Below are 7,500 nucleotides of genomic sequence, written 5' to 3'. Positions count from 1 at the left end.
GCAGGTGCTAATGCTAATGCTAGGTCAGCAGAAGCTCTACCTCATTGCGTTAGGATCTGCTGACGTTCAGCTACACAGACTTGTGGTTTTAACAGAGCAGAAACTGAAGTTCTGCTGTAAAGGAATGGAAGATGGTGCCATGACTGTGTTGTCCTTCTGAGACCCACCAGACTGTGACTCTGCTGAAGGGAGAAGCGAGAAGCACAAACATCCAACAGGAGGATCAAACCATCATGAAGATGAAATGAAACTCTAAGGAACCTTTGATGCTGAGCAGAGAAAATCTCAACAACCATAATCAAGCTGCAGAGACTTCAAAGCTGATGATGATGATGGCGATGATGATGATGGTGATGATGGTGATGAAGATGATGAAGATAAAGATGATGAAGATGATGATGGGATCTGCTTCTCTCACAGGAATAAAGGCAGGAAAAGTCCACCGTACTGTAACCAACATAAAACCCTGGTGTTCATCATCATCACACTAACCACTGACACACACACACACACACACACACACACACACAGAACACACAGCATTTACACAACATCAACACATCAACACAACATCAACACAACGTCAACACATTAACACATCATTAACACATCAACACAACATCAACACAACATTAACACAACATTAATACAACATTAATACAACATCAACACAACATTAGCACATCAACACAACATCAACACAACATCAACACAATGTCAACACAACATTAACAGAACATTAACACATCAACACATCAACACAGCATCAACACAGCATCAACACAACATTAATACAACATTAATACAACATCAACACAACATTAACACATCAACACAACATAAACACAATGTCAACACATCAACACAACATTAACACAACATTAACACATCAACACAACATTAACACAGCATTAACAATATTAATACAACATTAACACATCAACACAACATCAACACAATGTTAACACAATATTACACATCAACACAACATTAACACACCAACACAACATTGATAGTTAACACAACGTAAACATAACATTAACACAACATAAGCATAATAATAAAGCAACGTAAACAATGTTAACACAACATTAACACAGTGTATACACACTGCTACAGGACTCCTCCTGATCTCTGTAGGATTCTTTTATGCTCACTATTTCGAGTGTATTGACTCGAGGAGAAGGATTTCAGTTTTGGGCAGAAGTAAGTCATGTTTTTCACACACACACACACACACACACACACACACACACACACACACACACACACACACATAAATACATACAAACCCAACAGACACATATAAACACACAAAGCCATCACACTCACTCACGCACACACACTACATCAGGACTGAAAGTATTTAAATCTGATCAATAATAAATGATTGGTACTGATTAGTTCTGAGCTCTGACTCGGAGTCGTCACTGCAGTAACGAGTGAGTCGTTTTCCTCAGAACAAAATTCCTGCAGTATGAGAGTGTCTGTGTGTGTGTGTGTGTGTGTGTGTGTGTGTCTGTGTGTGTGTGTGTGTGTGTGTGTGTGTGTGTGTGTGTGTGTGTGTGTGAGAGAGAGAGAGAGAGAGAGAGAGAGAGAGAGAGAGAGAGAGAGAGAGAGAGAGAGAGAGAGTATTTGTGTGTGTGTGTGTGTGTGTGTGTGTGTGTGTGTGTGTGTGTGTGTGTGTGTGTGTGTGTGTGTCTCTGTGTGGGGCCCTTGTCAGGTCTTGTCAGTGCTCTGAAGCACCCTTCAGTGAAGGACAAAACAATTTGGCTTCTCAAATCGCACACAACCACACACAATAAGTGTTTTGCATTCAACACAGTGGAGAGAGAGAGAGAGAGAGAGATGATGGAGGGAGGAAGAAGGATATGTAAGCACTGCTAAAGTCTCTAAACAGAAACATACACACACACACACACAAACACACACACTTTGGAATAAAGATGGATCATATGAAATGTTTAGTTTGTTGATTTTGTTCCTCTCACACCACAAACTATTTACAATTTTACACCACGTTTACAACCACACTGCACATTATGCAAATATAACCTCTGCTCTGTGTGTGTGTGTGTGTGTGTGTGTGTGTGTGTGTGTGTGTAAAAGCATCAGCTTTTGGACCTGGAGATAAAACAGTAAGTCTTGTCAGCATTGTTGCAGAGACGGACTGGAGATGAAGTATCCTGCTGCTCACCTTGAAACATTGATGATGTGTGTGATGGAGCTGAGCTTCATCCTGAGAGATGAAACTTTCACATATCATCACCTGTATCTCAAACACAGAACAGCATAGCTGTCTCTCCCCACACACCTGTCTCTCCCCACACACCTGACTATATAACCCCCCTGTCTCTCCCCACACACCTGTCTCTCCCCACACACCTGACCATATAACCCCCCTGTCTCTCCCCACACACCTGTCTCTCCCCACACACCTGACCATATAACCCCCCTGTCTCTCCCCACACACCTGTCTCTCCCCACACACCTGACCATATAACCCCCCTGTCTCTCCCCACACACCTGTCTCTCCCCACACACCTGACCATATAACCCCCCCTGTCTCTCCCCACACACCTGTCTCTCCTCACACACCTGACCATATAACCCCCCTGTCTCTCCTCACACACCTGTCTTTCCTCACACACCTGTCGATATAACCCACTGTCTCTCCTCACACACCTGTCTCTCCCCACACACCTGACCATATAACCCCCCTGTCTCTCCTCACACACCTGTCTCTCCCCACACACCTGACCATATAACCCCCCTGTCTCGCCTCACACACCTGACCATATAACCCCCCTGTCTCTTCTCACACACCTGACCATATAACTCCCCTGTCTCTCCCCACACACCTGACCATATAACCCCCCTGTCTCTCCTCACACACCTGTCTCTCCTCACACACCTGACCATATAACCCCCCTGTCTCTCCTCACACACCTGTCTCTCCTCACACACACCTGTCAATATAACCCCCCTGTTTCTCCTCACACACCTGACCATATAACCCCCTGTCTCTTCTCACACACCTGACCATATAACCCCCCTGTCTCTCCCCACACACCTGTCTCTCCCCACACACCTGACCATATAACCCCCCTGTCTCTCCCCACACACCTGTCTCTCCCCACACACCTGACCATATAACCCCCCCTGTCTCTCCCCACACACCTGTCTCTCCTCACACACCTGACCATATAACCCCCCTGTCTCTCCTCACACACCTGTCTTTCCTCACACACCTGTCCATATAACCCCCCTGTCTCTCCTCACACACCTGTCTTTCCTCACACACCTGTCGATATAACCCACTGTCTCTCCTCACACACCTGTCTCTCCCCACACACCTGACCATATAACCCCCCTGTCTCTCCTCACACACCTGTCTCTCCCCACACACCTGACCATATAACCCCCCTGTCTCTCCTCACACACCTGTCTCTCCCCACACACCTGACCATATAACCCCCCTGTCTCTCCTCACACACCTGACCATATAACCCCCGTCTCTTCTCACACACCTGACCATATAACTCCCCTGTCTCTCCCCACACACCTGACCATATAACCCCCCTGTCTCTCCTCACACACCTGTCTCTCCTCACACACCTGACCATATAACCCCCCTGTCTCTCCTCACACACCTGTCTCTCCTCACACACACCTGTCAATATAACCCCCCTGTTTCTCCTCACACACCTGACCATATAACCCCCTGTCTCTCCTCACACACCTGTCTCACCTCACACACCTGTCAATATAACCCCCCTGTCTCTCCTCACACACCTGTCTTTCCTCACACACCTGTCAATATAACCCCCTTGTTTCTCCTCACACACCTGACCATATAACCCCCGTCTCTCCTCACACACCTGTCTCACCTCACACACCTGTCAATATAACCCCCCTGTCTCTCCTCACACACCTGTCTCTCCTCACACACACCTGTCAATATAACCCCCCTGTTTCTCCTCACACACCTGACCATATAACCCCCCTGTCTCTCCTCACACACCTGTCTCACCTCACACACCTGTCAATATAACCCCCCTGTCTCTCCTCACACACCTGTCTCTCCTCACACACCTGTCAATATAACCCCCCTGTTTCTCCTCACACACCTGACCATATAACCCTTGTCTCTCCTCACACACCTGTCTCACCTCACACACCTGTCAATATAACCCCCCTGTCTCTCCTCACACACCTGTCTCTTCTCACACACCTGTTAATATAACCCCCCTGTTTCTCCTCACACACCTGACCATATAACCCCCCTGTCTCTCCTCACACACCTGTCTCACCTCACACACCTGTCAATATAACCCCCCTGTCTCTCCTCACACACCTGTCAATATAACCCCCCTGTCTCTCCTCACACACCTGTCAATATAACCCCCCTGTCTCTCCTCACACACCTGTCAATATAACCCCCCTGCAGTGTTGGGCAACGTTACTTTTAAAAGTAACTCATTACAATAATGAGTTACTCCCCAAAAAAGTAACTAATTACGTTACTTAGTTACTTTTTATGGAAAGTAGTGCGTTATATTACTTTTGTGTTACTTTTGCGTTACTTGTATCTCTTTCACGCCTTACAGGTGTAACATAGATCATTGCCATTAAGAAATAAGTTATATTAGAGAAAAAGACATGTGTGGGCTGCACACCGGTGATGTGGAGGGAGAACAAACCTTTCACTGTCATCTCATAAAACTTCTGTAAATATGACCTCGTCCTCGTCTACATCATTCTCTGCTTCATCATCAGCTTCATCAACATTCTGAACGCTTTTACAAAGTTCACGCTTTTATTAGTGACTTTGGCAGTTTATCTTCATCCACCAAGAGCAAATGAGCTGTTAATTTGCTCTCTTTCTCCGCTGTGATGGCATCGTACAAGTGTCTCCCACGGAGAACTTTTATTCTGAGCAGTCAGTAGATCTGCAGTGGTGGAAAGTCGGCAAATGTTTTCTATATTTCTGTCTCCATTTCCATATATTCAACATTATACACACACACACACACACACACACACACACACACACACACACACACACACACACACACACACACACATCTGTAGTGCTGTGCTTTGCATGCAGATTTTTTATTTTTTTGAAGTGGTATTATTTGCAGTTGACGAGAGCTTTTCACCAACACATAATCTACACTTCACCATTATTCCTTTCTCCTTTTCCTCCACTATTTCATAATAATAAGAACACTTCCATCACAGTGATGTAATGCTCTAGTGTACCATCTCCGCTTCTGACCAGCTTCTGTTCCCGCTGCTCGCACGTATGAGTGCGCGATTCTACGTGACTACGTTCATTTTCATTCACTGTTTATTTTTTTATGCAAAATAATTTAACTGAAAAGTAACTCCGATATTAATGTGTAAATTTATAAAGTAACGCACTACTTTACTCGTTACTCCAGAAAAGTCATATTATTACGTAACGCACGTTACTTGTAACGCGTTACCCCCAACACTGCCCCCCTGTCTCTCCTCACACATCTGTCACTCCTCACACACCTGTCAATATAACCCCCCTGTCTCTCCTCACACACCTGTCAATATAACCCCCCTGTCTTCCTCACACACCTGTCTCTCCTCACACACCTGTCAATATAACCCCCCTGTCTCTCCTCACACACCTGTCTCTCCTTACAAACCTGTCAATATAACCCCCCTGTCTCTCCTCACACACCTGTCAATATAACCCCCCCTGTCTCTGCTCACAAACCTGACCATATAACCCCCCTGTCTCTCCCCACACACCTGCCTCTCCTCACACACCTGTCTCTCCTTACACACCTGTCAATATAACTCCCGTCTCTCCTCACACACCTGTCAATATAACCCACCTGTCTCTCCTCACACACCTGTCTCTCCTCACACACCTGTCTCTCCTTACACACCTGTCAATATAACCCCCTCCGTCTCTTCTCACACACCTGTCAATATAACACCCCTGTCTCTCCTCACACACCTGTCTCTCCTCACACACCTGTCAATTTAACCCACCTGTCTCTCCTCACACACCTGTCTCTCCTCACACACCTGCCTTTCCTCACACACCTGTCAATATAACCCCCTGTCTCTCCTCACACACCTGTCAATATAACCCTCCTGTCTCTCCTCACACACCTGTCAATATAACCCCCCCTGTCTCTCCTCACACACCTGTCTCTCCTTACACACCTGTCAATATAACCCCCCGTCTCTCCTCACACACCTGTCTCTCCTCACACACCTGTCTCTCCTTACACACCACACCTGTCTCTCCTTACACACCTGTCAATATAACCCACCTGTCTCTCGTCACACACCTGTCTCTCCTCACACACCTGTCAATATAACCCCCTCCGTCTCTCCTCACACACCTGTCTCTCCTCACACACCTGTCAATATAACCCACCTGTCTCTCCTCACACACCTGTCTCTCCTCACACACCTGTCTCTCCCCACACTGTGTGGAGCTGAATGGAATAAAGGCAGTTAGTTACTGTGTGATGTACATCAGCAGTAAAAAATAGCAGCATCTCATCCTCCTCCCACCCTCTTCCCCTCTCCTCCTCATCCCCCTCTGTTTTTTGTCCTCCACTGTGACATTTCAAAGCGAGTTATTTCAGCAGCGCTGCTGTCACACAACTCAGCTAAATTGATCATGAAAGAGAAATGACATCCTCATAATAATAATAAGAAGGAAGACGTTGCTATGGAGATCAGCAAATTTAGCACTAACGAGGAGAACTCGAGGAGAAAAAAAACACAGATGGGAGCTAATGGCCAGGATCTCAGCAAATACTCCAAGCTATTTTATTCCCAGGAAGAAAACCATCAGAGGAAAAACAATCAAAAGGCGTTCAGAGAGATTAAGATCCATCACTACAGATCTAACACTACATCACCACTAACACACCTTCATCACTACATCTCCATCACTACCACATCTCCATCACAACATGCCCATCACTACCACATCATCTCAATCACTACCACACCTCCAACACATCTCCATCACTACCATATCTTCATCACATCTCTATCACTACCACATCTTCATCACATCTCAATCACTACCACATCAACTCCATCACTACCACACCTTCATCACTACTGTGATGAAGATGAAGTTGACCAGGATGTTGAGATGAAGATGATGATCATGATATGAGTTGTTGATCAGGATTTTAAGATGATGATAAAGATGAAGTGAGTTGTGTTGATGAGATGGGTGAGAGGATTTCAATTCAGTGGAGGTTCTTGTGTGATGTGACTATACTGCAGGACTTCATCACTTCTACAGCACTGATCTTTTTGCTCATCAGTGTTGATAGTGACCTCACCATCTGCTTCTCACCACTTCTGTGATGGACTGATCATCTGCTAAATCTGGGGCAGCTGCTTCGCCTCTCACCAGGAGATCAGATGATGAAGCTGCAGTATTCTGGGGTGTCGTCAGGGTCATGAGAAGATCACAGT

Source organism: Silurus aristotelis (genome assembly GCF_946808225.1).
Source record: "Silurus aristotelis genome assembly, chromosome: 8".
Lineage (NCBI taxonomy): Eukaryota > Metazoa > Chordata > Actinopteri > Siluriformes > Siluridae > Silurus > Silurus aristotelis.
Note: the sequence above shows the minus strand (reverse complement) of the source record.